General features: G+C 35.6%; 1 long non-coding RNA gene across 1 annotated transcript; it reads left to right on the forward strand.

Moving 5' to 3' along the window:
• The first annotated feature begins 7,334 nt into the window (after positions 1 to 7,334).
• Positions 7,335 to 10,430, forward strand: LOC145043156 (uncharacterized). Its single transcript, XR_013680911.1, has 3 exons — positions 7,335 to 7,592; positions 7,675 to 7,753; positions 10,165 to 10,430. It is a non-coding gene; the product is annotated as an uncharacterized LOC145043156 (long non-coding RNA).
• Positions 10,431 to 10,857: the final 427 nt, after the last annotated feature.

Below are 10,857 nucleotides of genomic sequence, written 5' to 3' on the forward strand. Positions count from 1 at the left end.
CGTAACATAAAATCTCCGCTCGATGGGCTGATAACCAATCCATTCCGATGATTACATCGAAACTTCCAATGGTTATGGGCATTAAGTCGACAGGGAACACGTGATTATTCAGGGTGAGAAGGCAGTTGGTGAGTATTTCTAAGGTGCTTTCTATTTGACCATTGGCTACTTCTACCGTGTAAGCATTATTGAGTTTGCATGATTCATGATTAATCATTTTTCTAAATTTGTGGGAAATAAAACTCTTATCAGCACCAGTGTCAAATAATACAGAGGCATAAATATTGTTGATAGGAAACGTACCAGTAACCACAGTTGGTTCCTGGCGTGCGTCTCCCGCACCTATCACAAATGCCCTTCCTTGACCACCCTGTCTCTTCAGCTTAGGACAATCTTTCCTGAAATGTCCATGTTGGTTGCACTCGAAGCAGGTTCGACTTTCTCTTGCGGTAGTAGTTGAGACTGTGTTGCTTGGGTTCTTTTTGCAAAATTTGGTGGTATGACCGCTTAATTTGCAGTTGCTACATATCCTGCAGTCTCCAACATGATGATAATTGCACTTAGGGCAGCGAGGTAGAGTTCCAGCGTAGGGTTTTACTGGAGTGGGAGTGGTTGTGACTGCAGCATACACCGTTACAGGCTCTGGGTTTCGCTTACGGTGTTTGAAGTTCCCTTTTGGCTTTCCCTGGAAGTTTCTCTTAGATTTCCCAGTTTGGTTCTTTTCTTTTGCAGGGGCCATGGTGCCTTGTCGGATACATTGTTCAGTCAACTCATAGGCCAGCTGCTTGGCACTATCAAAAGTTGAGGGTCTGGATGCAGTAACCAGACCTTGGACTGGCGATGCTAATCCCCAAATGTATCTCTCCGTCTTCTTGTCTTCTGAAGGTACCATTCCGGGACAAAGAGTTGCAAGGTCTTCGAATCGGGAGGTATAAGCAGCTACCTCTGATCCTTGCATGGTTAGGTTCCAGAGTTCTTGTTCTAATGCCTGAATCTCCTGCCGTGGGCAATACACTTTAGTCATCATTAGTTTCAGCTGTTCCCATCCCATGGCATAGGCTTCCGCAATTCCCACGGTCTTGGCATGGTTGTTCCACCAAGTTAAGGCAACATCCATCAGTGTGCAGGTAGCGTACTTAACCCTGCAGTCATCCGGGCAAGAGCTGATGTGGAAGACAGCTTCAATCTTCTCTATCCATCGGGATAGGCCAACAGCTCCTTCAGTTCCGTAGAAGGATCGGGGTTTACAACCCATGAATTCTTTGTATGAGCAGTGTTTGGGATTTCTTTGGGCAACTACAGGAGTACCACTTCCGCTATTTCCAGTATTCCCGTTTCGAGCTGCCTCATAAGTCGCCAAGGCCGTAGCAATCCCTTGTGCAAGCATGTTCTGCATCATGGTGGGATCCATCTGGAAATTTTGGTGGTTATTTGTAGCACTTGGGGTTTCTTCAGGGTCTGGAGTTTCTTCTGTTGTTTGAGTTATCTCTGGAGCACTTCTCCTGTTAGTTCGGGGAGTCGGTGGTGGACGAACTCGTGGTTCTTTTCGTCGAGGCATTATCCTAATACGTTAGATAAGTAAGTTAATTTTTTTTTAAACCATATAGTTATAATGTGTGTGTATTTTGTATTTGTTCAATTTGTTTTTCTTGCGAAACCAGAAAATGAAAGCTTTTCCTGATATATAGAGTTTTGCAAGCAATACATAATAAATACAAACATTTAATAAAACACAGAAACATTGTCATCAGAACTGCTTGTTTTGGTTACAAAGTTTTAACCATATAAGGTTAGAAATAGAAAAGCTTTTCAAAAGAGCTATTACAAACCAGGCAGTGATAAACACTTGCAATACAAAAGCTATTCCTCAAAAGTTCTAACCTTATCCTAGGACACAAGTTGTCCTAGATATCTACCTCCCAAATCGATTCATCACATAGAGGACAAAGTCCTCGAACTGGTCCAAGATGTAGCGTCGTTCCTGCGCAGAGATAACCAACTGATTTCGCTGCGCAGCAAGCTCGCTCTCCATGATCTGAATCCGGTAGTTCTGTGCTCTTACCTGAGCACTCAAGGCATTCACTGCATCATGATCAGCACCCGAGAGATGATATAATATCTGGATCGCATCAGAATTCTCCTTCTCCTCTTCCTCGAGTGTCTCAACTCGATGGTCGAGGGAAGTAAAGCCTGGACCTCTCACAAACTGCTCCAAGGATCTAATCCTATCCTCGGTCTGATCAATCTGAGTCATCAAGCGAGGTATCGGATCATCCTCAGGATTAAACCTGAGTGGTGCTCGTGAAGATTCACCAACCTCAAACCGTGGTGGTAGATCAGTAGCATCCCTCCTGCTAAGGAGGTCTGTGAGCCAAGATGGCTCACTGGGTCGATTACGTTTCCCTAATAGACCACTAGTGGGTCGGGAAACCTGAGCAGCTGGGTCCAAGTGGTAAATAGGAGATATAGTAGTTCCTGGGGTCCTCATCATACAAGGGCCCTTGCCGCAGAGAAGGTACGGCTGGTAGTGGGGTCTCGGTGGTGAGTCTGGTGGGGTAAGGGGAGTAGGTTCCTCTTCGGAGAGGTCTCCCTCATCCTCTGCAGGACCATCATCATCAGTCTCTTGGGCATCCTGAAATATACCCTCATTCTCGAGCTCCTCCTCATCGGGATCCTCCTCAGGATCCTCTTCGGGATCCTCCTCAGGATCCTCCTCCTCAAGACCGTCATGGGGAAAGTACGGATCCCCCGCTAAGTGTAGTGGATGTGGATGCAAAGGAACTCCAAATGGCTCATCAGGATCCTCAAGTCGAAACCAGTCATCAGGGTTATCCGGTAGTCCAGCCATCTACATAGAAGGGTTTCAAGCGGTTTAGTAAATTTGTATAAGGTTTTTTTTATTTTTTTTTATTTTTATAAGAGTTTTAAGGTTGATAAAAGGATTCTAAGGTATTAAGCTTCAGCAACGAATCTGATGGATATTCTTCAACTTCTAAAACTCTCAACCGTTGTAGCTTGTCAAACTCCTTGCTCAAGGTTGGTTGTGCACCGGCCCGACCATAAATAACATAGGCGCGCGTTCCAGGTTTATTTGTGGTATGGCTTATGTACGATACTAACCTTTAATTGAGGCGTTTGACCTAAAGGGTTGAGTTGGTAGTTTTAGTTGAAGGGATGTTTAGAATTTTTATTAAGTGTTCTCATCGTGGGTCAGGGTATATATATCAACTCTTACATATTAAGGTTGGTGGGGTTTGTAGTATTATTAATCTTTGTTTTGTACTTCCCAACTACCATACCGTAAGTAGTCGGGAAGTAGTTTTATTATTGATAATACTTTTATAAGAAGCTAGTTGCTATAGTTGTATTCCTCTTTCGAGGATACGAGTTCTCTATAGCCAATTTAGCTCTGATACCAATCTGTCACACCCCCAGCCGAGGCGGCGGAACATGCCGGGCTGTGCGACTAAGTTCATGGATCACAGGTAAATTGAATATACAGCACAAGTACAACAATAAACAAAACAACATTTCATTACATGTTTATGTTTTCATACAAAGTTCTTATAGATAGTAATAAAATAATAATACGAGTTTGCCTTAACAGTTAGGCATAACAGTTCAAAAGTAGAAAATTAAAGTACTTGCGAGCCAAGTTTTCCATCGTCTGAGTGTGCCCGAAATTTCACTGATTTCCTGAGAATACATGTATTTTGAAAGTCAACACGAGGTTGGTGAGAGTCACAGGTTTTCTGCTAGCCGCAGTAATAATACTTTCAAAAGTCCAAGAGTATATATATATGTATATATTTTGTATAATGATAGTTGAAACAATGCTTGTCATGAGTCTTTAAAAGCTAAAAATTAATTTTATAAATAATTTTATGCTTTTGAAGAAAATGTGTTTGTAATAACTTCATGAAGGTTTAAACATATCCATTGTATAAGTAACCACCATACTTAAAAACATTTCTAAAAGCAACCAAACCTATGGTTGTAGTGAAAAAGTGAGAGAGATTCGTGTTAATGTTTTTAGTGAGTTCTATAATCGAGCTATAGACGAAAGGTACCCCTCCCTACGACGCTTCATTGGACATCGTAGTAACGATCGTAGACACATATCACCTGCTTCGATTGATCAGTCGATGGTTGTAGCTAGCAACCGCAGGTGGGGTTGTCAACCCTATATAGATCTATATATATGTAACTCGCTCTGAAGATTAACGATTATAGCAGTGTGGGGCAGGCTAAGTGATTAAACTCAGCTAATGAATAGTAGCGTCTCACTCAAAAACCATTAACGCAAAGTTTGTGAATAACTCTTAGCCCTAACTTAATTATAGATAAGTACTGGGCATAATGAAACTCATAGTATAGTATTTGTAAAGTCGAGTATGGTTGATGTATTTATAAAGGTATAAATTACTTGCTTTTATAGAGATATGTATTTTAACATAACGATCTTGTATAAGTGTGTAAAGTCTTATGCATGATGGAAGTATTTATAACTTAAATTTGTAGCATGCATATCATATAAGACTTATATATTTGTATCATAAATAATATATAGCACATGTATTCTCCCCCAAGAAAATAAAATATTGAAAAGGGGCCGTAACTCTCACCTTATTGAGTGGTAAACGAGTAGTTCTGAAGACCAGAATGTATTGCCGTGAGGTCGTGATCTCCGGGATTAGTTCGATTTCCTAGAAATTCGATATGTATTAATATTTGGACGTGATTAAGTATTATAACAATTTCTTGAATAATTCCCTAACTTTTGCCAATTTAAAATTTATAATTATTATAAATAAATTTTAAAATTTAATTTATTATTTTTCCGCAAGTATTTAAATAACCAAAATTAATTTATTTGAAATCAACTTTAAAATTTCTAAAATATACGTATAAACATTTTTCATTTAATTTTTGTATATAAAGTTTGATTTGTTTTGAAATGATTTTTCCATCCTAAAGTAAGTTTTAAACATTCTTATCAAACTTTTATTGTTTAAATCTTACATTTGAAATAACTTTCAAGGGACTAAATTCAGGCAATTTAAAAGTATGGAGACTATATATATTTAATTTGCAATGATGTTTGAACTGTATACAAGCTTATAACAGGAGGCATATGCCTCCTGTTCTTCTTCCCCGACGTGATACGCAAACGAAAGAAAGAAAATAAATAAATAAATAAAAATCTTGCAGCGGTTTATTATTATTATTATTATTATTATTATTATTATAGTTCTAAATACATGGAAGCTTATAACGAAATCAAGGGGGGTGGAGATGGCTTACTAGTGACGAAATGGAGGCCAGAAGTGGTGGCGATCGGTGGTTATTGCTGCAACAGGAGGCTGACGGGGGTGGTGGTTCTGATACTGCTACCTCCGTTTTTCCTCATTTCTGTTGGATTTCGATGCAGGGGTATGGAAAAGCTTCCAGGGATCGAAGGAAATAACAAACTAAGCTTAGGGATGAAGCTTTTGGGTGGTGGTAGTGGGTGTTTGAGAGTGGCAGGGGATGTTCTTCCAGCTTTTATGGAGGAAGAGAGTGATAGAGAGAAGAGGGAAGAAGTTGATGATTTGTGTCGAATGAAGGCACTCATGCATTCCTTTTATAGTAAAAATCCATACACACAAACCAAATAAGCCATACCTCAACCCTTACCTTGTACTTTTGAGGATATGTGCAAGAAAGAAAAGATATGGCACGTGGGGGTGAGGTGAAGATAAAAGAGATCAGATTTTTTTTTTTTTTGTCTGTTGGAGTATGGGTGGGCCCCACATGGGGCTAAGCCTCCCTTACATGTTTAAAACATACAAAAATCGGGTTTCTCGGTATTCGTGCATTGATTTTATTTTTCGAAGGCTCCGTTAGATAGAGTATAATTCAAGGATTCTAGAACATCAAACGGATTAATTTTTGGAGTTACGGATCTCCGGGAAATTGCGTTTTAAGTTTTGCGTCTTAACGGCTCGCGGTGTCCGTTTTCGCGACTTGTGTAAATATTTTCGTAAAAATTATTTCGAGTGTGGAATTAAATAATATACTATATCCTGATTCCAAAAATGCTCTCAGAATTCCCGTCGGCAAAGCGTAAGTGCCTCAACGGAACGTTTTTGTTTACGCGATTAACGAATAACAGTGTTTTACTGTCCGTTTTTCTTAAAGCGGTTGTATCTTTTGCATACAAACTCCGTTTTGGACGTTCTTTATATTTTTGGAAATGGGGGAACATGTACTATCATATTTTTGTGTTTATTTTGCTCAAAAATGAAAAATGTTAAATTTCAATTTTCAGACGCATTAGTCAGCGCTGTAGTTGAGCGGTTTGATTGGGTTACCAGTTTACACGTTTGGGCATAAAAATATCATCAAATATTATATAATAATTGAAATTAACTCATTTATATTTCATTAGATGCAGTTAAAGCTGAATGAATTAATTACAAATAGATTTGTCGTAGTTTAGTCGTTTGAAATCTATGCCCTAAATTCCGGGATGTCACAGTATGAGATTTTCGGGTTTAATTGAGTGCAATAAGGTCTAAGGAAAAGCTTTCGGCCCAATAAGGCCCAATGAAGGGAGTTTTCAGTCCAATGAGGTGTTGGGCCGAGAACTCTTGGGCAAAGTCCAAAATTTTGATTTTGTTTAGCTATTGGATCAAATTTAGGCTTACAGTTATTTCAACTTGATTCTAAATGTATGTACACATGAATTCATATAACATTATAGTTTGAATTTCTGAATAAATGTAACAAGGTTACATAGAGGAAATTGTTGTGTACAAGCTTCACGATCTAAGCCCTAAATTGATAGTTGTGACAATACGATGTGCAATTAGCTTTTGAAAAGAAAGAACCCGAGATCGAGTCCCCCTCTCCTTCTTTACAAAATTTTCAAAGAACCAAATATAACACGGAGCTTAGATAGTAAAGTGTGAGTACCTCTATACTTCTTTAAAGAAAATTAGAAATGACAAAAGAAATTATATATCATGGGGAGGAAGTAAGAAACAAATATAACACTTAGCTTAGATGGTAAAGCGTTACAATTTTAGAGGAAGATTAAGGTTCGAAACCCTTTTTTTTATTCTCAATAACATGTCCTTTTCTTTGCTAAAGAGGATGTTGACGTGGCATGCCACACGTCAGCTGCCACATAAGCGCTTTTTAAGAACACTGTTAAAAAAAATGAAATTGGATAATTTAGCCGGCTGGGTTTTTCCATAAAAAAAAAAAAATAATAAAAAATTAAAAAAAAAAATTATGACTTTATTAATAGTTTTCCGAAAATAAAAGAAAGACCCAAAATTGATCTTTGGTTTGGTTTGGTTTATCTAGAGACTATCTTCAAAAGGTAACAAGAACAAAACCCATTCGAAATTTCGTTTTTCTGCATTCAAGACGCCCCTTTTATCAGTTTAACCATTTATCCTGACATTCTCCCCCAAAATCCCACCTTCCATCTCTCTTTCCCGTTCTTACTGCTTCATCTTCTAGCCACCTCTCTTCATCGACGCCCATCTTCACTACCACCACTTTCGCCGCCGTTCGTGTTCGCCGCCGCCGCCCCCACCCAGGTATTGTTATGGAAACTCCGATGATGACAATTTATATTGTGATTATGATGACAATTTGTGATTAGCTGTCTTCCCTGTACAGGTATTGTTATGGAACTCCTTTTATCACCGACCATCTTCGTCTACTGATTCTACGATTTATATCGCTTCTCTGTTCCGAGGTGCAATTTGATTTTTGGATTTTTTTTTTCTTAAGACAATTCTTGCGAAGTGAATGTTGACCAGGTTTAAATAGATCGATATTTAATTTCTATGAAAACCCTGCTATAACATCTCCTGAAAACGAATTCAATTATTTGAAGAACACAGTGCAATTAGCTTCTGTGTTTTTCACATGAAGGAACCTATTTTAACTTCGTTATTGTTGTAAGAGTTTGCCATTTTGTGCAAATCGGAAAGCAACTACCAAATAGTGATCATGCATACTGATTAACTACATACTAATGGATAATGATTTGATTTTCTTCCATCTTGAGCTCTATCTTATGCTGGGGAAAATTGATGTGAATTTGTTAATAGTCCTTCCTGACTTGAAGAAATTCTCTCCTTCGAATTTGTTAAGTGCTGTGAAATTAAGGAGAGAGGGGCCTCTTTGTTTAATGACAGAATATAAGGAAGCTGTTTGGAGTAGTTATATGTCAATTACTAAACAGGACACGTCTATTTTAAATAGGCTTGTTGATGTTGGAGTGTCTCCAAGGGTATAAGAGTCAATGTCTGTTGTTAATAATGAGATACTTCATTGCCATTTCTTGGAACTTGCTACAAATTTTTTAGCCCCTTTTGGACCATATTTTAGGGTTAATACACCTTCGATTGGAATTGGATCATCTCCTTTGATTTGGTTTACTCTTTAGATTTATTTTTAAATTGGTATTCATTTTTCTTCGAAGATGTTGATCAAAATCTACCTCTTTGTTTCTATAAGCATTGCAACATATTGGCGAAGTGAGATTCATTGTGGTCCTTATAAGGGGTGTTTTAGGTATATTATATGATTATTAATCATGTGTCAAGTGTCAAAGGGTTTGCATTTTTTTGGGGGATTTATGGAATTATCAATAATTAAGTATAATTAAGAAAATGCAACTTTTTTAAGGTGTTGATTAAGGTGCTGTTTGTTTTTTCTGAGGCAAAATGTCTACAGTCTGCGGACCACATCTGTAGACCTCTGCAGTAGAAGAGGTGGACCAAACGTCTGCAGTCTGAAAAAAAGAAGACTGTTTGTTTTTTTAACATCTGCGGGCTATTAAAATAAACTGAAATCTAAATAAACTGATTTTTTAAAACTTCAAAGCGAATTTTTTATATATTTTTACGACTTTATTATAAATATATAACGAATCTAAATCAACTTTAATGTATTATTATATAAAAAAAAAAAATGGTATTAATTCATATACATATTTGATAAAAACCAACAACTTTGATTGCAAAGTTATAACTAAACATTATAATTAGTGATCAAAGAATTTGATACATAAATAGATGGAAATAAACTTCGATTTTTTCAAATAAATCTATTAAAAACGTACGATAAATATTTTCTCGAGAAATTGATGATACTCTATTAAATAAAGTTTTACAAAATTTTGGCAAAAAAATATAAGAATATATTATGATTTTTTTTTTCATATTTATATAAACAACTTCAACGAATATTATTATAATAAATTTTTATTTATAAATTTGTTAAAAATATCATGTTTGTATCGTCAAATGTTTTTTTTTAAGTTTTGTAATTTTTTTTTCATATTGTTTATCATTAATAAAGTTGGAAAAAATATACATTAAAAAAAAAACTTTAAAAAAATAAAGATATATATGTTTTTTTAAGCTAGAAGATGTTAGAAGACTCTGGTCCACATCTGCGCCAAGAAGAGGGCGTGCAGACATTTTTAGGTCTGCAGTCTTCAAAAAACAAACAGTCTGCAAAGACTAATGTCTGCGCGGCGCAGACAGAAGACGTCTCACAGATCTGCAGACAAAAAACAAACACTACCTAAGTCTAATAGAGACAAGAATTAGGATCCCATGGGAACTTATATTTGTTTTTAATTTATGGATAAATTATTGCCATACTTTTAATGCTTTAATTTAAGGGAAATTGACTTATTAAAGTAATTAACTTTTCGGTTTGTTCACATCTAGGGAACTATTTTTTTTTTTTTTTGTATATATATCTTGGTAACAAATTTTTTGAATGTGTTCACATATGACAATTATGACCAGATGTAACCTGATACAGCTGTTCATATTGGTCGTATGTTAACACATTCAAAACGTTTGTTATCTAGATTTGTACATAAAAAAATAGAAACCGAAAAGTTAATTACATTAATAAGTCGATTTCCGTTAATCTAAAGCCAATAATGTTAATGTTATGCTAGGATTCTACAAAAAAAAAAAAAAAAAAAAAAAAAAAAAAAAATCTTATTTGCACAAAACACTTAATAATGTATTATTTCCTATTGGTTATATAATCTGTCACAATTGTTATAAAACCATAATAACCTTTTATTATTTTCTATATTAATGATACTGATGATTATAACGTGTTCTTTTTCTGTAGCATTCTGAAAACTCGGAAGCAACATTGCATAAAACTCAAAGGAGATTTGTAGGCAGTTTTTAATGTTCCTCAAAAAGACATGCAACATCTCCTCCTTATGAATCCAGAAAGAGCCACTTTTTTACAATAACAATCATCAATAAATAAATAAATAAAATAAAAATAATCTTCGATTCATGTAACGTGTACTATGTAGTAGTGATTGAGATATGCAAATATAACGAATTTGTGTTCTAGAATGAGATGATAATGATATATTCTTTAAACCGTGTTCGTAACATTTTCAATTTTTAATTTTAGAATCTTGATTTCATGTGTTCATGTGTTAGTTTATCTATGCATATGAAATGTTATATGCAAATGTTGACAATGGAAATTAAATTATATTTCGGACTAAATGCAAGAAATAACAATACATTTACATTTATTTGTCTATGAAATGGTTAATGCATAAATTGGTAACAAACTATTTTTTTTTAAAAGAACGCTATCGTTTAAAAGGGTACCATAGTAGGCAATAAGCTATTTGTTTTTGTTCAGAAAAAAACGTTAAAATAAATGTATTTTGTGAAGACAACGTTCTATATGTTTACCTTCTGATAACATTTTAAAATAAAAATACTGTTTTGTGAAGAAAAAAAATTATAAACCCATTTATGACGTCAACATGTCACTTTCATATTTTTTTTCTTA

This window comes from Lactuca saligna, chromosome 4, assembly GCF_052625555.1.
Source record: "Lactuca saligna cultivar CGN05327 chromosome 4, ASM5262555v1, whole genome shotgun sequence".
NCBI lineage: Eukaryota > Viridiplantae > Streptophyta > Magnoliopsida > Asterales > Asteraceae > Lactuca > Lactuca saligna.